Source organism: Ranitomeya variabilis, chromosome 3 (assembly GCF_051348905.1).
Source record: "Ranitomeya variabilis isolate aRanVar5 chromosome 3, aRanVar5.hap1, whole genome shotgun sequence".
In the NCBI taxonomy this organism is placed as follows: domain Eukaryota; kingdom Metazoa; phylum Chordata; class Amphibia; order Anura; family Dendrobatidae; genus Ranitomeya; species Ranitomeya variabilis.
Window position 1 is genome coordinate 407,416,771 of NC_135234.1, and position 21,539 is coordinate 407,438,309.

The window sequence follows — 21,539 nt, forward strand, 5'->3', positions numbered from 1 at the left end:
CTGTGTGATACTGTGCTGAGCTGTGTACCTAATCCTCTCCTGTGTGATACTGTCTGCTGAGCCATGCATCTAATCCTATCCTGTGTGATACTGTCTGCTGAGCCGTGTATCTAATCCTCTCCTGTGTGATACTGTCTGAGCTGTGTATCTAATCCTATCCTGTGTGATACTGTCTGCTGAGCCGTGTATCTAATCCTATCCTGTGTGATACTGTGCTGAGCCTTGTATCTAATCCTCTACTGTGGGATACTGTGTGCTGAGCCATGTATCTAATCCTATCCTGTGTGATACTGACTGAGCTGTGTATCTAATCCTCTCCTGTGTGATGCCGTCTGCTGAGCCATGTATCTAATCCTATCCTATGTGATACTGTGCTGAGCCTTGTATCTAATCCTATCCTGTATGATACTGACTGAGCTGTGTATCTAATCCTCTCCTATGCAGTCCTCTCCCCCGTTATGTGTGATCTATATGGCGGCGTTCTGTGAGAAGTATATGGCGGTACTATGTGATGTATATGGTGGTATTATGTGTGATCTATATGGCGATATGTGAGAACACTGGTGGTATTATGTGAGATCTATATGGCGGTATTATGTGTGCTCTATATGGCGGTATTATGTGAGATCTATATGGCGTTATGCTCTATATGGCGCTATTACAGTGGGGCAAAAAAGTATTTAGTCAGTCAGCAATAGTGCAAGTTCCACCACTTAAAAAGATGAGAGGCGTCTGTAATTTACATCATAGGTAGACCTCAACTATGGGAGACAAACTGAGAAAAAAAAATCCAGAAAATCACATTGTCTGTTTTTTTATCATTTTATTTGCATATTATGGTGGAAAATAAGTATTTGGTCAGAAACAAAATTTCATCTCAATACTTTGTAATACATCCTTTGTTGGCAATGACAGAGGTCAAACGTTTTCTGTAAGTCTTCACAAGGTTGCCACACACTGTTGTTGGTATGTTGGCCCATTCCTCCATGCAGATCTCCTCTAGAGCAGTGATGTTTTTGGCTTTTCGCTTGGCAACATGGACTTTCAACTCCCTCCAAAGGTTTTCTATAGGGTTGAGATCTGGAGACTGGCTAGGCCACTCCAGGACCTTGAAATGCTTCTTACGAAGCCATTCCTTCGTTGCCCTGGCGGTGTGCTTTGGATCATTGTCATGTTGAAAGACCCAGCCACGTTTCATCTTCAATGCCCTTGCTGCTGGAAGGAGGTTTGCACTCAAAATCTCACGATACATGGCCCCATTCATTCTTTCATGTACCCGGATCAGTCGTCCTGGCCCCTTTGCAGAGAAACAGCCCCAAAGCATGATGTTTCCACCACCATGCTTTACAGTAAGTATGGTGTTTGATGGATGCAACTCAGTATTCTTTTTCCTCCAAACACGACAAGTTGTGTTTCTACCAAACAGTTCCAGTTTGGTTTCATCAGACCATAGGACATTCTCCCAAAACTCCTCTGGATCATCCAAATGCTCTCTAGCAAACTTCAGACGGGCCCGGACATGTACTGGCTTAAGCAGTGGGACACGTCTGGCACTGCAGGATCTGAGTGCATGGTGGCGTAGTGTGTTACTTATGGTAGGCCTTGTTACATTGGTCCCAGCTCTCTGCAGTTCATTCACTAGGTCCCCCCGTGTGGTTCTGGGATTTTTGCTCACCGTTCTTGTGATCATTCTGACCCCACGGGGTGGGATTTTGCGTGGAGCCCCAGATCGAGGGAGATTATCAGTGGTCTTGAATGTCTTCCATTTTCTAATTATTGCTCCCACTGTTGATTTCTTCACTCCAAGCTGGTTGGCTATTGCAGATTCAGTCTTCCCAGCCTGGTGCAGGGCTACAATTTTGTTTCTGGTGTCCTTTGACAGCTCTTTGGTCTTCACCATAGTGGAGTTTGCAGTCAGACTGTTTGAGGGTGTGCACAGGTGTCTTTTTATACTGATAACAAGCTTAAACAGGTGCCATTACTACAGGTAATGAGTGGAGGAAAGAGGAGACTCTTAAAGAAGAAGTTACAGGTCTGTGAGAGCCAGAAATCTTGATTGTTTGTTTCTGACCAAATACTTATTTTCCACCATAATATGCAAATAAAATGATAAAAAAACAGACAATGTAATTTTCTGGATTTTTGTTTCTCAGTTTGTCTCCCATAGTTGAGGTCTACCTATGATGTAAATTACAGACGCCTCTCATCTTTTTAAGTGGTGGAACTTGCACTATTGCTGACTGACTAAATACTTTTTTGCCCCACTGTATGTGTGCTCTATATGGCGGTATTATGTGTGCTCTATATGGCAGTATTATGTGTGCTCTATATGGCGGTATTATGTGTGCTCTATATGGCGGTATTATGTGTGCTCTATATGGCAGTATTATGTGTGCTCTATATGGCAGTATTATGTGAGATCTATATGGCGTCGTTATGTGAGAAGTATATGGCGGTACTATGTGATGTATATGGCGGTATTATGTTTGATATATATGGCGGTATTATGTGTGATCTATATGGCGGTATGCTCTATATGGCTGTATTATGTGTGCTCTATATGGCGGTATTATGTGTGCTCTATATGCCAGTATTATGTGCGCTCTATATGGCAGTATTATGTGAGATCTATATGGCGTCGTTATGTGAGAAGTATATGGCGGTACTATGTGATGTATATGGCGGTATTATGTTTGATATATATGGCGGTATTATGTGTGATCTATATGGCGATATGTGAGAACACTGGTGGTATTATGTGAGATCTATATGACGGTATTGTGTGAAGTATATTGTGGTATTGTGTGCTCTGTATTATGTGTGCTCTATATGGCGGTATTATGTGTGCTCTATATGACGGTATTATGTGTGCTCTATATGGCAGTATTATGTGAGATCTATATGGCGGTATGCTCTATATGGCGGTATTATGTGTGCTCTATATGGTGGTATTATGTGTGCTCTATATGGCGGTATTATGTGAGAATACTCTGGCGTCGTTATTTGCGATGGTATGTGAGAACTATAGGACAGTATTATGTGTGCTCTATACGGCGGTATTATGAGTGATCTATATGGCGGTATTATGTGAGAACACTATGGAAGTATTATCTGCAGAAAGGGGACCAAATCTAGGGTGGTTCCGGTTGAGCAGCTGCACGCGGGTCTGGGGTAATAGAGGGGGCAGCATGACCTCCAGTTAGGTGCCTTCAGGGGAGGGCTGGTGAGGCAGCTGAAGAGAGGGGTCTCATGTTTATCGTTACTATATGGCTACATTTCCTTCCCAGCATCACCCCGTACTGCGCCTGTCACCTCGCTTTCACACATCGCCAGGACAGGATCTGAGGAGGGGAATGGGGTCTGCATGCAAAGTCTGGATCAGAACAGGCCATCAATCAGCAGAAATGTTTCCTGGATTTCTGAGGAGACGGTCCATCCATGTGTATAAAAGACAGCGCTCTATGTACAATCCCTGGCTGCTCTGCGCACTGAACTTGGTGCCCCCCATAGACCAGCACACTGCTCTCCTGAAATACTCTGTGCTGCTGTCACCCTGCTCCCTCCACCATATATCTCCCAGAATCCTTGCTGCCTGCCATCTTCGGTGACTGTCTACTTGTCAGTATAACTTTGCAGTCACCAACAAAATGGCTGCACACTGTGTTCCTGAATCCTCTCATCCCCTAGCAAACACCAGAAGGGGAGGAGAGGAGTGACATCACACCCATGTCAGCAGACTCAGCCCATAATTACTGCAGTGCAGTAATGTGAGCTAGTTGTACACTAGGTTTTTGTCAAATTTCATTAGCTGCTCCCCCTAGTGTTTAAAAGTGGAAATGCCAAACCTTTTAAAATTATTTTTCATATTTTACTAAATTAAAAACAAATGATAATATTTTTTAAGAAAATGTAAACATTAATTCTTTACATTTTTTCAATCGCTGGAAAAAAAAAATTTTTGATGGCACCTCCCCTTTAAGTCGATGGTTGACATGAAGGAGTGAGGACCTATCAAAGGAATGGCAGATTTTACCGATTCCATTTTGAATCTGCGGTATTTTACATGTCGGTTGAGTCCCTTCAAATTTATAATGATACGAGACTCGCCTGAAGGCTTGGATACCAGAAATAGTCGGGAGTAATGTCCCAGACTCCTCTCCGATTCTGGAACTTGAGATATTACATTTAATCTTGTCAGGCTCTGAGACCTACTAGCAACGCTGTTCGGTCTCTTAGGGAGGGAAGGGAGGTGACCTTCAGACCCCGTGGAGGGGAGGAAATGAACTCTATTAACAGGCCCTCTTTGATGACATTGAGAACCCAGTGGCAACTGGTGATATTTTGCCACTGAGAAAAGAATTTTGAGAGTCCCCTCCTCCGCCCACACTGGTTTGGAGTCACCGCTTCGCCTGTTGGGACTGCTGTTGTTGGAGGATAAGGATATTCTTTCCTCCACCTTTTGGATAGCTCCACCTCCCGGTCTTGCTTTTTCGTCTCTGAGAAGCTTGGGGCTGGAGGGACGAAAAAAACTTTTCTTAGGGGGTTTTTGTTCTGGAAGAGCTTTTTTCTTGTTTGTGGCCTTTTCCAAGATCTCATCTAGAGAAGGCCCGAAGACAGTCTCCTTTAAAGGGTATAGCACATAATTTGGCTTTGGAGGTGATGTCACCAGACCACATCTTGAGCCAGAGGGCTCTACTAGCCGAATTAGTTTGTACAAGTGACCTAGTGACAACTCTGATAGTTTCCATTGAGGTATCCGCCAAAAACCCAGTAGCCCTAAGAAGGCTGGGTAGAGAGTCCAGCAGTTCACCTCTAGAGGTACCCTGGGATATATGGGACTCTAGCTCCCCTAACCAGAGGGAGAGGGCTCTAGCAACACAGGTTGAAGCAATATTAGCTTTTAAGGCTACCGTAGAAATCTCCCAGGATTTTTTCAAGAGACTTTCTATTTTCCTGTCCATCAGATCCTTCAGCTGTGAAGAATCTTCAAATGGAAGTGCGGTTCTGTTTGCAACTCTCGCCACCTGTGAGTCAACTTTGGGAATGTGCCATTTGACAGAATCACCTTCTTTGGGGAATCTGTGCTTCATCTCAGAGGGAATGCTGAGGAGTTTTTCCGGCAGTTCCCATTCTTGAGAAATCATGTATATTAGAGTGTACTGGGAATCCTACATGTTTCCCCTTGGTTATCCCGCCAAACATCTGGTCCTGAATGGACTGGGGTTCAGACTCTTCCTCCAGCCCCATAGTGCTGCGTACTGCAGATACTAGATCCTCAATCCAATTTGAAGAAAAGAGATATTTTGTGGATTTAGAGGCTATGGGTGACATGGTTTCCTCCCATCTACCAGAGGACGAAGCATAGGAGAGGTCTGACTCTGACTCAGAGTCATCAACCTGAATCTTCCTTTTCTTCCCTAGAGAAGGTGGTGGAATGGGGTAAAAGCAGCCATGGAAGACTGCACCTCTTGCTTAACTAGCGAGCGGATCTCTTCCAAGAGGGAGGGTTGTTCTGCTCTGACTATTTTGTCAGTACATGATTGGCAGTTTTTTTTATCCCATAATGAGAGCAATTTAATATTGCAGATGGCGCACTTTTTCTTTAGAGAAGCTTTAGAGGTAGACTTGTCTCCCCGGAATGAGAGGGAGAGCAGTGTCAGAAAAAGAGACCCCCTAGGTTATCTAAGGACCCCCATCCCTGCAACACTTACTGTGGCAGGGGCAGCGCAGGGCTCTGCAGGCGCAGGGCAGATATTGCCTTCCATACTGAAGGACAGTCTTACCTGTGGCGTCTTCAGGCAGGTTTTATACTAAGAGTAGCAGGCCCCTGCCCTCCAGCGACTATCGGGTTCCCTCCTCCCCCTCTTGGGTCTGAGAGTAGAGGAACGGCGTCCTGCACGAGGAGCCGCCGGTGGAAGTGCTGCATAACACAAAGACCCGAAAGTGATGCGCGCGATCACCTCCTGGACGCCGGCTGAGCGCGTGGAGGGAGAGAAGACCGCAGAGCTCAGGGAGGACTCCGGTCTGGATCGCTGGCCTGCTTTACCTTCGAGGGGGTGCGGGGAGGCCAGGAAGAGATCCCGAGGTTACTGCAGCATGGAACGACGGGAGCAGCAAAAGGGAGAGGCGAGACGCGACCAGATGCTGCCCGGCAGGAGAGGCAAAGTCTAGAAAGGTACTGTAGTCGCCGGCCACCACAGCACACGGAACCTCTCTCTGTCCCATGGGGAACAGGAAAGACACTGGCAAGTGGGAGGAGGGAGAGCCTTTTAACCTCTCCATATTTCCTGTTCCCCATCAGGGCAAAGAGGCAACCTCCATATGCCGTCGTGGAAGGCAACTAGAGAAAAACTTGCTGCATCATTCCCAAGAAGACTAATGGCTGTACTAGCTCAAAAGGGTGCTTCCACTGAATACCGAGCAAAGGGTCTGAATACTTATGACCATGTGATATATTAGTTTTTCTTTTGTATTAAATTTGCAAAAATTTCTACATTTCTGTTTTTTTCTGTCAAGATGGGGTGCAGAGTATACATTAATGAGAAAAAAAAAATAACTTTTTTTAATTTACCAAATGGCTGCAATGAAACAGAGTGGAAAATTTAAAAGGGTATGAATACTTTCCAAACCCACTGTACGTTATGTATCAATTCCTATCCTCTGAATTTGATATATCAGCAGCAGAAGGTTTTGTGAAATTCTGAAATGTTGCTACAATGCATGGTACAGGGGGTTGTCAAGTACGAGACAAGTCTGCTTAATCAATTCAGGACCCAGATTAAAATAAAAATTATAGATACCCACCTTCCACACAGGCCATGATCCCTTGGTGTATGTGCCACTATACCAGTGGTGAATGCAATGACCTCACTGTGTCATGTGTCAGCAGCAGGCAATGAGCTGCTGCTGTCTGCCTGTAGCCCACTGATATTCCAATAGTGCAAACATCTGCTAGGTCAGTAAAGGTTGCAGCCACACAGCGACCGATGTGGTGTTACATGCAGCCGATGTCACTCACCGGGAATAGCATCACTGCCACAGGAGGAGAATATCCTTAGCTTTTACTTTAATTTGAGGCCCTTAGTTGACTAAGTGGCTCTCCAGTAGTGGACAATGCTTTTAACTGTCAGCTTGGTGTCGAGGCTGCTTATCTCACAGACTGAATACAATTGTAGCAAGATCTCACTTGTGAAAAACAATAGAACGGTATAAGTAAAAATATTTCCCGGACAGTTCATGACAAACTGCTATTTAATACCTTAACGGGTAGTCACAGTGAAGGATCTAGCTGGGTGAAGACTCCTGTGGATCCCTAAAATGGTCCAAACCGGGTAGCTAGAACTTTGGGAGGTTGGATAGTTGTCCCCTCCTAAATAAAAATAAAAGCTATTTTCAGCATTTTGTCACAGCACTTTGGGACCTGCTGCAGACCTCCTCAGCGATCATTAGGCAGAGTCACACATTTTATTGTATCCATACAGTTATCCTAACTGAGCAACATGACTGACACACAGAAAGTAACGTACGAGATTATATAAGCCTCCTGACACCACTTCTGGATCATCCTTCTTTACAAGTACTTACCTAGGAAGCAACAGCACAACAGTAAGTCCAAGCAGCTACTTCCGCTGTGGACCTCCAGGACTGAATGAGAATACATACAAGTTATTAGGCTGCTTTCACACTAGCGTCGGTACAGGCCCGTCGCAGTGCGTCGGGCAGACGTACCGACGCATGCTGTGAAAGAAAAGCACAACGGGGCAGCGGAAGCAGTCTTACGACGCTTCCGCTGCCCCATTGTAAGGTCCGGGGAGGAGGGGGCGGAGTTTCGGCCGAGCATGCGCGGTCGAAAATGGCGGATTAGACGCACAAAAAAACGTTACATGTAACGTTTTATTGTGGTGGCGGTCCGCCAAAACACGATGCAAGCGTCGCACGACGGTTGCGACGTGTGGCGATACGTCGCAATACGTCGGTAATGTAAGTCTATGGGGGAAAAAACGCATCCTGCAGACAACTTTGCAGGATGCGTTTTTTCTCCTAAACAACGCATCGCGACGTCCGCCGAAAAAAGCTAGTGTGAAAGTAGCCTAACCCGATCCGGCCCCTGTAATGGACCACACTGCACCTCCATGGATATGGGTTAAAGATTTGTAACTTATTTCCATGACATATGAGGCATCCTCAAACATGTCACCACTTTCATTAGAATATCAGAGCTCATTCGTGGTCTCTTGAGGGACGCTCGCAGATACCTGATGTCAATCCCCATCAAATATAGTGCATTGCGAAAGTATTCGGCCCTCTGGAACTTTTCAACCTTTTCCCACATATCATGCTTCAAACATAAAGATACCAAATGTAAATTTTTGGTGAGGAATCAACAACAAGTGGAACACAATTGTGAAGTTGAAAGAAATTTATTGGTTATTTTAAATTTTTGTGGAAATTCAAAAACTGAAAAGTGGGGCGTGCAATATTATTCGGCCCCTTTAACTTAATACTTTGTTGCGCCACCTTTTGCTGCGATTACAGCTGCAAGTCGCTTGGGGTATGTCTCTATCAGTTTTGTACATCAAGAGACTGAAATTCTTGCCCATTCTTCCTTGGAAAACAGCTCGAGCTCAGTGAAGTTTGATGGAGATCGTTTGTGAACAGCAGTTTTCAGCTCTTTCCACAGATTCTCGACTGGATTGAGGTCTGGACTTTGGCTTGGCCATTCTAACACCTGGATACATTTATTTGAGAACCATTCCATTGTATATTTTGCTTTATGTTTGGATCATTGTCTTGTTGGAAGACAAATCTCTGTCCCAGTCTCAGGTCTTTTGCAGACTCCAACAGGTTTTCTTCAGGAATGGTCCTGTATTTGGCTCCATCCATCTTCCCATCAATTTTAACCATCTTCCCTGTGCCTGCTGAAGAAAAGTAGGCCCAAACCATGATGCTGCCACCACCATGTTTGACAGTGGGGATGGTGTGTTCAGGTAGATGAGCTGTGTTGCCTTTACGCCAAACATATCATTTGGCATTGTTGCCAAAAAGTTTGATTTTGGTTTCATCTGACCAGAGCACCTTCTGCTTTGTCTCCCAGGTGGCTTGTTGCAAACTTTAAACAACACTTTTTATGGATATCTTTGAGAAAAGGCTTTATCTTGCCACTCTTCCATAAAGGCCAGATTTGTGCAGTGTACGACTGATTGTTGTCCTATGGACAGACTGTCCCACCTCAGCTGTAGATCTCTGCAGTTCATCCAGAGTTATCATGGGCCTCTTGGCTGCATCTCTGATCAGTCTTCTCCTTGTTTGAGATGAAAGTTTAGAGGGACGGCCGGGTCTTGGTAGATTTGCAGTGGTATGATACTCCTCCATTTCAATATGATCGCTTGCACAGTGCTCCTTGGGATGTTTAAAGTTTTGGAAATCATTTTGTATCCAAATCCGGCTTTAAACTTCTCCACAACAGTATCATGGACCTGCCTGTTGTGTTCCTTGGTCTTCGTGATGCTCTCTGTGCTTCAAACAGAACCCTGAGACCATCACAGAGCAGGTGCATTTATACGGAGACTTGATTACACACAGGTGGATTATATTTATCATTAAGCATTTAGGACAACATTGGATCATTCAGAGATCCACAATGAACTTCTGGAGTGAGTTTGCTGCACTGAAAGTAAAGGAGTCAAATAATATTGCACGCCACACTTTTCAGTCTTTGAATTTCCACAAAAATTTAAAATAACCAATAAATTTTGTTCAACTTCACAATTGTGTTCCACTTGTTGTTCATTCTTCACCAAAAATTTACATTTGGTATTTCTATGTTTGAAGCATGATATGTGGGTAAAGGTTGAAAAGTTCCAGGGAGTCGAATACTTTCGCAAGGCACTGTAAATAATGCAGAATATCAGCAATAATAGCAATATGGTCATAGGAAACACTACTACTGTGAAAAGAAAGATAGAAAGTGTGGAGGGCTGCAAGCAAATCTAGTCCAGAACTCTGAAAACAGGTGACCCACACTCGGGCCAAATATTCGAGTCGATATTTATAAAGTGTTTGGTGACCGAGCACTACGGCAGCCAAAGACCGATCGCTATGGACTTCTGTTTGCAGACAGCAGCAGATAACATGCAATTAACTCGGCTTCTTTCAAAATTTGCAACTAAAAGCATAAAAAATAAAAATGAGAGCATAAAAGGGTATTTAAGCAGTTGTCCAACTTTAAGGACAATTTTCTTTTCTTAAATGCATGTATTTCAGGTTAAAAAAATGTTTTGCACTTAGGTTACATTAAACAATTTGCCTTTAATACCCCCTGTATTGTACTGTCTATTGCTGGCTGCAAAATTATTTAACTGAGAATCCATCAGTGAGCTCATTCAACACGAATGATGGGAAAGTTTGTAACTCTTTTACCTGTCTTTTTCTGAGCTCTTCCCAGCTGATTTATGGCCACAGACCAAACCAAAGGTGAATGTGCCCAAAACAAAAAGCCTGTTAAAGCAAAACAGTGCAATATGTTTAATGAAACCTCATAGTAAAATGTTTTGGGTTTTTTAAGCCTAAGTACATACATTTACGTAAAAAAAAAAACAAAACTTTAAAACATTCAGTACTGATCGTTTTAGTATGAGTGATCTGTTGGGGTCTCATATTTTGATATCTTCATGAAAATTGAGGTGAGCAGTTTTTTAGCAGAGAAGTGGGCATACTAATTAGAATAATGAATTCTGACCGCATAGGCATGGTCACATATCCAATACGATTTGGAGGATTAGGTACCAACAAATTCTTGGATTCCAAAAGAATAAGTTATGAACACCTGATAAGGATGTGCCCAAAGGGATGAGATTTTAGAGCATAGCATACACACATGCAATACCCCAATTATTTATAAGATTTACAAAATACAAGAACGTTATTCAAAATTCCCCCAGGACATGTAGACTTGATATAACTGAAGGTACACAAGTATCTACAGTATTTTATTTTTATAGTTCCAGTTCATCTACAATAAAAAAAATGAAACTTTGGAAATTGCAATGAAGTATTTCATGCAGTGCCCCCACTGCTGTCAAGTAGACTGTAAACAGCACAATATAATCTGTCCCTACAGTCATACAACCGTCCATCACTTTCACCACTTCAATGTAATCGGCGTGAAACCACATACGGATTGTTCTATAGAATAGCTGCAAAATCTGCACTGATTTTTTTCTGCCATTGTGTGCACTCAGCCTACAGTCGACTACACACGTGGTCAAAATTGTTGGTACCCCTCGTTTAATGACAGAAAAACCCACAATGGTCACAGAAATAACTTGAATCTGACAAAAGTCATAATAAATAAAAGATCTATGAAAATGAAGAAATGAAAGTCAGACATTGCTTTTCAACCATGGTTCCACAGAATTTTTAAAAAATAAAACTCATGAAATAGGCCTGGACAGAAATGATGGTACCCCTGAAAATAATGTGACAAAAGGGACATGTTAAATCACGGTGTGTCCACTCACTAGCATCACAGGTGTCTGCAATCTTGGAATCAGTGAGTGGGCCTGTATATAGGGCTACAGATACTCACTGTGCTGTTTGGTGACATGGTATCACACACAACATGGACCAGAGGAAGCGAAGGAAAGAATTATCTCAGGAGATCAGAAAGAAAATTATAGACAAACATGTAAAAGGTAAAAGTTATAAGACCATCTCCAAGCAGCTTGATGTTCCTGTGACTACAGTTGCACATATTATTCAGAAATTTAAGATCCATGGGGACTGTAGCCAACCTCCCTGGACGTGGCAGCAGGAGGAAAATTGATGACAAATCAAAGAGACGGATAATACAAATGGTAACAAAAGAGCCCAGAAAAAATTCTATACAGATTAAAGGTGAACTTCAAGCTCAAGGAACATCAGTGGCAGATCGCACCAACCGTCATTGTATGAGCCAAAGTGGACTTCATGGGAGACAACCAAGGAGGACACCATTGTTGAAAAAAAAAAAAAAAAAAATCCAGACTGGAATTTGCCAAACTACATGACAAGCCACAAAGCTTCTGGGAGAATGTCCTATGGACAGATGAGACAAAAATGGAACTTTTTGGCAAGGCATATCAGCTCTATGTTCACAGACGTAAAAGTGAAGCATATCAAGAAAAGAACACTGTCCCTACTGTGAAATATGGAGGAAGCTCCGTTATGTTCAGGGGCTGCTTTGCTGCATCTGGCACAGGGTGTCTAGAATCTGTGCAGAGTACAATGAAATCTCAAGACTAACAAGAGATGCTAGAGAGAAATGTGCTGCCCAGTGTCAGAAAGCTTGGTTTCAGTCACAGGTCATGGGTCTTGCAACAGGATAATGTCCCAAAACACACAGCTAAAAACACCCAAGAATGGCAAAGAGGAAAACAATGGACTATTCTGAAGTGGCCTTCTATGAGCCCTGACCTAAATCCTATTGAGCATCTGGGTGATTCCATGGTAGCTTACGTTACAACACAATATAGTAACTTACGTTACAAAGATGATGGTAACTTACCTGACAATAAGTTTAATCCAATGGATGGTAACATATTGTAATGTAAGTTACCATCAGATTAGTAACGTAAGTTATCTATATTTCTTGTAATAAAAACTGTTGCTTTTAAGTTGAGAGGTTAAAATAAATTTTTTAAAGTTGCTGGGACTATGGTGTTTTAATACAATAAAAATAGTGCTTCTCCCCTGTTTACCAGAATAGAAAATTTGGCAGACTCATGAGGGTCAATTGCCTTTCCTTTTTTGTAAGGCAAGTAGTAATAACACTGTATTTTGTATTTAATTTTATTGTTGAAAAATCAAACTGTGTTGAAATCTATTGAGAATAGTTTAATGTTAATAACTATCAAATTCTGTTATGTCTGGACAGCGTGTCCACAAAGTTGTACTTACCTTTTCCCAGTCCCATTTCCCTTACCTCCCTCCCTCTCCTTACCCTTATTCCCTTGAGAGCTGATTATATGACTATCTTCGCATGTTAATACTAAATTTCAAAAGATACAATAAAAATTATTTGAAAAGAGAATAGTTTAATGTACAATATACATTCACTCCTTTTTGTGCCTACCTTCAAATAACAGTCTGTAGCCAGTTTTTGGCTTTTGAATGTAACGTAAGTTACCATGGAATGACCCATCTATGGAAAGAACTGAAACATGCCGTCTGGAAAAGACAACCTTCAGACACGAGACAACTGGAGCCGTTTGCTCTTGAGGAGTGGGCCTGAATACCTGTCGAGAGGTGCAGAAGTCTCATTGACAGTTACAGGAATCGTTTGATTGCAGTGATAGCCTCAAAAGTTTGTGCAACAAAATATTAAGTTAAGGGTACCATCATTTGTGTACAGGCCTATTTCATAAGTTTAATTTATTTTTTTTTCAATTCTGTGGAACCATGTTGAAAAGCAAGGTCTTTCATTTGTTCATTTTCATAGATTTATGAATTATTACAGTACTTTTGTCAGATTCAAGTTATTTCTGTGACCATTGTGGGTTTTTCCTGTCATTAAACGAGGGGTACCAACAATTTTGACCACATGTGTATATACAACAATGGGCCCTGAAGTTACGCTATCAATTCCATTTAGCATATTTACTAATAGATCTGTTCTAGGAAAGCCTCGTGATACTAATTATGTCTTGCTAAGACATCGTTTCCATGCTTCCTTCGAGACTGATGACAAAATGACAGAGGGAAACTTAATTTACGACAGATCAAATAAATCTCAATGGGGTTGTTCCCAGCCTGCAATGCATTAATTGTGTCGCCATACTGGTCTCAATTCCATATCAAACAACAATCCATGCAGCGCTTTTTTGGTCTGGCTACACACACCAGACCTGTCCACGACCAGGACCATGTCATCAGTTGTGTCCAGCTCAGGAATAAAACAACTGATACATGTGAAACCAGCCTTACAGATTACACGCTTAAGGTGACTGTCCGATGAAACCACAGACCATCTGATGTGTATTGGTGGGTCCCCTGATTCTCCCCCCAACATGATGTCTTGGGGAGAGATGGATCAGGCAGTCACTGTAGCAGCTTTATCCTCTCACACCATAGAAAACAAGTGAATCCTCAACCAAGCCAATTGTGTGCGGGTGGACTTGGAAGAAAGATCTCTTGGACAAATGTCAGTTGGAGAGACAGCCATCTCATATGTTGGATAGCTTTAGGTTAGGCTACTTTCACACTAGCGTCGGGCTCGGCCCGTCGCGGTGCGTCGGGCCGAGGTTCCCGACGCTAGCGTTGTCCCCGCAGCACAACGGGGGCAGCGGATGCATTTTTCCAGCGCATCCGCTGCCCCATTGTGAGGTGCGGGGAAGTGCGGGGAGGTGGGGGCGGAGTTCCGGCCGCGCATGCGCGGTCGGAAAAAGCGGACCGTCGGGAGCAAAAAAGTTACATGTAACGTTTTTTGCTCCCGACGGTCCGCCACAGCACGGCGCAACCGTCGCACGACGGTTGCGACGTGTGTCATTGCATCGCAAATGCGTCGCTAATGTTAGTCAATGCAGAAAAAAACGCATCCTGCAAGCACTTTTGCAGGATGCGTTTTTTCGGCAAAACGACGCATAGCGACGTAATACAGTTAACGCCAGTGTGAAAGTAGCCTTAATTTCACTATATGTTTTAAACAAAAAATGAGGAAAGATTCCAGCTCAACCATCCAGGGATAATGGTTGTGCCAAAATTTTCCTCATTTTTCGACTACCTTCCTGTGATCACCAGTGGAAATGGCACCCTCAGGAGGAACTCCGGGCTAATTTCCAGCTACACATTCTCAGTGTTGTAAACTTCCTCACTTTCCCTGTATATCACTCTTTATGTTTTAAAGTGCATTTACACTACACGATTATCGAGAACGAGGGTTCCTAGGATCATCCAACAAACAAGCAAAACGCTTGTGCGAGCGTAATGACCTTTTGGCTTGGTTAAAAGATCATCCAGCAGTCTAAAGGTACCTTCACACTGAACAACTTAACAACGATATCGCTAGCGATCCGTGACGTTGCAGCGTCCTGGATAGCGATATCGTTGTGTTTGACACGCAGCAGCGATCAGGATCCTGCTGTGACATCGTTGGTCGGAGCTAGAAGGCCAGCACCTTATTTCGTCGCTGGATCACCCGCTGACATCGCTGAGTCGGCGTGTGTGACGCGGATTCAGCGATGTCTTCACTGGTAACCAGGGTAAACATCGGGTTACTAAGCGCAGGGCCGCGCTTAGTAACCCGATATTTACCCTGGTTACCAGTGTAAATGTAAAACAAACCAAACACTACATACTTACATTCCGGTGTCTGTCGCGTCCCCCGGCGTTCTGCTTCCCTGCACTGTCAGCGCCGGCCGGCCGTAAAGCAGGGCACATCGGTGACGTCACCGCTCTGCTTTACGGCCGGCGCTTACAGTGCAGGGAAGCAGAACGCCGGGGGACCCGACAGACACCGGAATGTAAGTATGTAGTGTTTGGTTTTTTTTACATTTACACTGGTAACCAGGGTAAACATTGGGTTACTAAGCGCGGCCCTGCGCTTAGTAACCCGATGTTTACCCTGGTTACCCGGGGACTTCGGCATCGTTGGTCGCTGGAGAGCTGTCTGTGTGACAGCTCTCCAGCGACCACACAGCAATGCTGCAGCGATCGGCATCGTTGTCTAGATCGCTGCAGCTTCGCTAAATGTGACGGTACCTTAAGGGCAGTGCATTATCTATTACTGATCGCCCTGTGCACATATTAAATGTGGTCACACTGTTTAAAAAGACTTAAAAGAGGTTGTCCCCTATTTTAATATTGATGGCCTATCCTTACACTAGGTCATCAGTGTTGGATAGGTGGGGATGCGACCCCCTGTTGTCCTCAGTGTCGATAGCGGCCGAAAGTTATAAAACTGCTCCGTCAAGTGATAGTGGCCACTGGCGGGTACTGCGGAAGTCAGATGTGCAGTACCCAGCTGTGGCCACTATCAGTAGACAGAGCAGCTCCGTAACTAAGCACTTTCGGCCACTGCTGGCACAGAGAACAGCGTATAGACAGGGGTGCCGATAGGCCATCATTGTTAAAGTAGTGGACAACCTCTTTAAACGACTGCCGATCAGAAAACAAGCAGCTGTCTGGTAGTCGAAAAGTTGCAAATTCAGTGTTATAAATCCACCTTTGGGTCTTGTGCAGTCTATGTAAGGGGCTTCCATCTGAATCCCCCCAAAAATGGAAGATTCAAATGGAATCCTGATAGAACCAGAGTATAATTGTAACATTGGTGGGTGTGGACCCACAGCGCCACGGCTCGGGATTACCCTGGAGAGGAGTAAATAAGTGTCTACCGGGTCTGATGGTGAGGATAGGCTGGATTGCTGGTAGGCACCAGGTACAACCTCAGCAGCTGACTGTAGAGTCAGAAAGGCGGGTATGAGGTACAGGAAGGCGAGACTGAAGCATAATCAGACAGTCCGAGGGCAAGGCATGCAGCATAGGTATACAATACAAAGCCAGGGTCTGGAATGGAGATCTCATACAAAGTGAGTATACAGGCTGGGTCAATAACGCGAGACCGTATACAAATGTAGGCATGCACTAAACAGGCTAGGAACCAGCATTCGGGGAAGGAATGGTGGGTGGAGTCGCCTGATTTATCACCTGCTAGAAGGTGATAGGGTGGGGAAGCAGATCTCTGCAGGACAGAGTGAATACAAATGCCTGCAGAGCTCGGCCATGCCCTCCTATGGCTCATAAACAGCACAAGGCAATGCAGTGTGATGGTCAGGTACTGGGTGGAGCACACAGGGAGTAGGGCGGCGTAACAATAATGACAAAAACGGAATTCTAAGTCTGTAATTTTGGACTCCATTTGACTGCCCGTTATTCCGGATATAATAGCATAGTCTACTGCAGTGTTGTGTCTGGCATAAAAGTCTGACAAATCCAGAAAAAAAAAGTCCTAAATTGTAGACTACCCTTAGTTACACAGAGAAACCAAAATCACAGAAAGTCTAGAACAACTAAGCAAAAAAAAAACTGAAATGGACCGACTGGTGCCTCCTGACCCACACTTGACAGCCTCACTGGCAGACATGAAGCTATCGATTTTGGGTCAGGAGACTTGCAGTACATCATGGTCTGCACTGTGGCATGGAAACATGGATGTGTGAAAGTGAAGTCAGATCCACAGAACAAAATGAGAGGTTGAGTTCCAGCTCCATAAAACATCCAAAAATTTATTTAGTCCAACATAAAAATAAGACAAATGCTCCCTAGCATGTGATGACTCCCACAGAGTAGGGTACACGGCAACGCGTTTCGATCCTGAGATCTTTTTCAAAGCCATGTCTATATCAGTTCGAGTTCCTGCTATATATGGGAACCCTCCAATCAGGTTTGATTATTGTATCACATGATAAGTTAAAACGTCATACTAAAATCATCAATAATATATATAAACAAATATAAAATATTCACTCTATATTTAGCAATAGTGCAGCATGGTCTCTACACGTTTATTCAGACCCATCGGATATCTAGTATTGAGATGAAATATCCAGTACGCCTCTCTAGTAAGGAGACGTCTCCTCATATCTCCGCCTCGCCGAGGCACATTAACCTGCTCTATAGCTTGAACCTGAAAACTAGCCGTACTACGTGCATGACAATTAACAAAGTGTCTAGAAGCAGCTGATATATTTCTATTATTATTTGCTATATTGTTAATATCATACAGATGTTCTCGAACACGGATCTTTAGTTTCCTTGATGTACATCCGATATATGATATATTGCATATATTACAATCTATCTTATATATCAAGTTATAGGAATTACAATTTATATACTGCTTGATGTTAAATTTAATTGTATTTTCCATGTTCTGAAACGTTTTAGTTACCACCGCATGTTTGCATGTACCGCAGTTATTGGTGCCACATTTGTAAAAACCCGGATAACTCAACCATGTTTTTTTCTTTTGTTCCCCTGTATGCATCTGAAATAAACTAGGGGATATTTGGCTTCCTATGCTTGGAGCAATATATATATAATAAAATATCCCCTAGTTTATTTCAGATGCATACAGGGGAACAAAAGAAAAAAACATGGTTGAGTTATCCGGGTTTTTACAAATGTGGCACCAATAACTGCGGTACATGCAAACATGCGGTGGTAACTAAAACGTTTCAGAACATGGAAAATACAATTAAATTTAACATCAAGCAGTATATAAATTGTAATTCCTATAACTTGATATATAAGATAGATTGTAATATATGCAATATATCATATATCGGATGTACATCAAGGAAACTAAAGATCCGTGTTCGAGAACATCTGTATGATATTAACAATATAGCAAATAATAATAGAAATATATCAGCTGCTTCTAGACACTTTGTTAATTGTCATGCACGTAGTACGGCTAGTTTTCAGGTTCAAGCTATAGAGCAGGTTAATGTGCCTCGGCGAGGCGGAGATATGAGGAGACGTCTCCTTACTAGAGAGGCGTACTGGATATTTCATCTCAATACTAGATATCCGATGGGTCTGAATAAACGTGTAGAGACCATGCTGCACTATTGCTAAATATAGAGTGAATATTTTATATTTGTTTATATATATTATTGATGATTTTAGTATGACGTTTTAACTTATCATGTGATACAATAATCAAACCTGATTGGAGGGTTCCCATATATAGCAGGAACTCGAACTGATATAGACATGGCTTTGAAAAAGATCTCAGGATCGAAACGCGTTGCCGTGTACCCTACTCTGTGGGAGTCATCACATGCTAGGGAGCATTTGTCTTATTTTTATGTTGGACTAAATAAATTTTTGGATGTTTTATGGAGCTGGAACTCAACCTCTCATTTTGTTCTGTGGATCTGACTCGACTTCCTGCAAGCGGAGTTCCCTGCACCTGCGTGTTCTAACGGTGAGCTGGCATACAAACTTGTTTGTCTTTCTCTTATGTGTGAAAGTGACCTACAGAACTTGCAGAGTGCAGCATGCATCGGTGTGCCATATTCATGCCCTGCGCGCTCCCGGCCCAGTTCTCCGGATTCTGTGACCGGTAGCAGCTACTCAGCGAGCAATCTGTCAGTCAGCATCGGAAGGGCGAAGGAAGCCACAGATCATCAACATCCCGACATCACGATGTTAAGGGGTAATGCTCTAAATCAGATGACCACTGAAACTAGATGGTCTGTCACTACTTTATAATAAGCAGAGCATGAAGGAACTGGCAGGTTCCCTTTAAGAAGGCAATATATATAGAACTGTGCCATAGGGCATGATAGAGGATTTTAAAGGGACGTGTCATGACAAAGAGGCGGCATGAATTATGGGTGGCATGTTAGTCCTCAGATAGTTCTGCTTGTGGCCCATAATGGTGACAAATGGGAGCACTGTGCTCCGGTCATGTGATAAAGCTTTAAGTATTCAGGATCAATGGTAATCCCTCCTCGCTGTGATATTAGGAGTCCAGTGGGCGGTCTCACAGGACGCTGATCCAGTCAGTCAGGTCAGTACTGTGTGACCACTGGATAGGAGCCACTGGATCTCCTTACCATCGGGTATTCCCGGCTCTTCCTCTGATTGGCTAAGCTATCACGACGTAATCATTGCGGATCAAGACATCGTGCAGCTGCACTAAAAGTCGGGGAGGTTGGGGGTTAAGGGGATTTCCAGGGGCTCCGTCCAGCGGTCACAGAGCACTGACCTGGCCAATGGAATGGAGTTCTGCAAATCCGTTCTCCATCTCCAATGGGAAGCCAGGCATAGAGCGATCCCAGCCAATCACGGATCAGGACTGCCCACTGGACTCCTAAGCTGGGACCTCAGAGGAGAAGATGGAAGTTCTACCTCCTGCTGGCTGAAGATGGCACTGCAGGTACAATGTGACAGAAGAGTGGACAATGTCTGGGGACTTTCCTGGGCCCTCCATTACACTCATGCATGTGTCCCCCACTGGGCATGATGCTGGCATGCCACCACTGTGTATTGGGCAGCCACCACATAAATGAGGCCAGCAGCATGACCCTATGTGTGGCACTGCTGCCTCTGTCGCCCACTGTTTACCTTTCCCGCTGGGCAGCAGCTGGCACCACGAGCTGCTTCTCCTGCTCTTGTCACAGTCAGTCCCAAGTCCTGCTCCAGCAGCAGCAGATACACAACTACAGCAACAAGGAAAGCGGAACAGCTGGAGCCGACCAATCACAGAGCAGCTTGGCCTCTAGCGCCGGTGTCAATCACATTCTAATAGCCAATGAGGAGCTGGGGGCGTGTCCACCACGGTGATGACGTACGATCTCTAGTCAGTGGTCTCCACGCTGCTTCCGCTCTGGTCTGAGCTCGGGAAGGGGTCGGATTGGGAAGTGCCGGGTCTCGGCAGCGGCCCCCGTTATTTGTGTGAGGTCCTGAGCCCTGCCTGCCTGCTACCCGGGCTTTTGTTTACATCTCATCCTCTCGCGAGAAGTTTGGGTGAGAGCGCACGTGTTCTAAACACAGGGGTTGTGGTGGTGCAGGGCAGTGTTTGGGGTCATGTGAGTACATGTGTAGTGGGCTGTGACCGCCGAGCCCGGGGCACATGATTCCCGCCTTTAGGACGGCGTGGTGGGCTACCTCCTGCTGGGCTCCGGAATGGCGCGAGTCTGTGACGTTACGCGGCCTATACGGGCGCTGTGCACTGGAAGTGGCGACCTCGGCTCAGGAGACCACTGCGGCCAGTGGGGCTTTCTCCGGGTTTAGCACCTTTACCCTCTCCTCACCAGGATGTTAGGTTAGAACACGTTATCCACAGCATATAGCTAGGGGGGGTGCTGCACACACGTTATCCACAGCATATAGCTAGGGGGGTGCTGCACACATGTTATCCACAGCATATAGCTAGGGGGGTGCTGCACACACGTTATCCACAGCATATAGATAGGTGGGAGGCTGCACACACGTTATCCACAACATATAGCTAGGTGGGGGGCTGCACACATTATCCACAACATGGCTAGGTGGGGGGCTGAACACATCCACAGCATGTAGCTAGGTGGGGGGCTGAACACGCTATCCACAGCATATAGCTAGGTGGGAGGCTGAACACGCTATCCACAGCATGTAGCTAGGTGGGAGGCTGAACACATGTTATCCACAGCATATAGATAGGTGGGGGGCTGCACACATTATCCACAACATAGCTAGGTGGAGGGCTGAACACGCTAACCACAGCATATGGGGGGGGGGCTGCACATGTTATCCACAGCATATAGATAGGTGGGGGGCTGCACACGTTATCCACAGCATATAGATAGGTGGGGGGCTGCACACGCTATCCACAGCATATAGCTGGGGGGGGGGGGGGGCTGAACACATGCTATCCACAGCATGTAGGTAGGTGGGGGGCTGAACACACGCTATCCACAGCATATATATAGGTGTGGGGGCTGCACACACACGTTATCCACAGCATATACAGGGGTTGGACAAAATAATGGAAACACCTAACGTTTTGGCATCAT

At 44.4% G+C, this 21,539-nt stretch overlaps 1 protein-coding gene across 10 annotated transcripts in view; it reads right to left on the bottom strand.

The window, feature by feature from the left end:
• Positions 1–20,253, bottom strand: part of BCAS3 (BCAS3 microtubule associated cell migration factor) — a 1,590,540-nt gene extending 1,570,287 nt beyond the window's left edge. For 4 of the 10 annotated variants that reach the window (XM_077296227.1, XM_077296223.1, XM_077296219.1 and 1 more), the window contains exon 1: positions 20,110–20,223. The gene's annotated coding sequence lies outside the window, so the exon portion shown is untranslated. Of the gene's footprint in view, positions 1–7,258; positions 7,370–10,419; positions 10,498–20,109 lie in introns of all 10 variants that reach the window. The other 6 variants (XM_077296224.1, XM_077296221.1, XM_077296226.1 and 3 more) reach the window with 4 other exon arrangements.
• Positions 20,254–21,539: the final 1,286 nt, after the last annotated feature.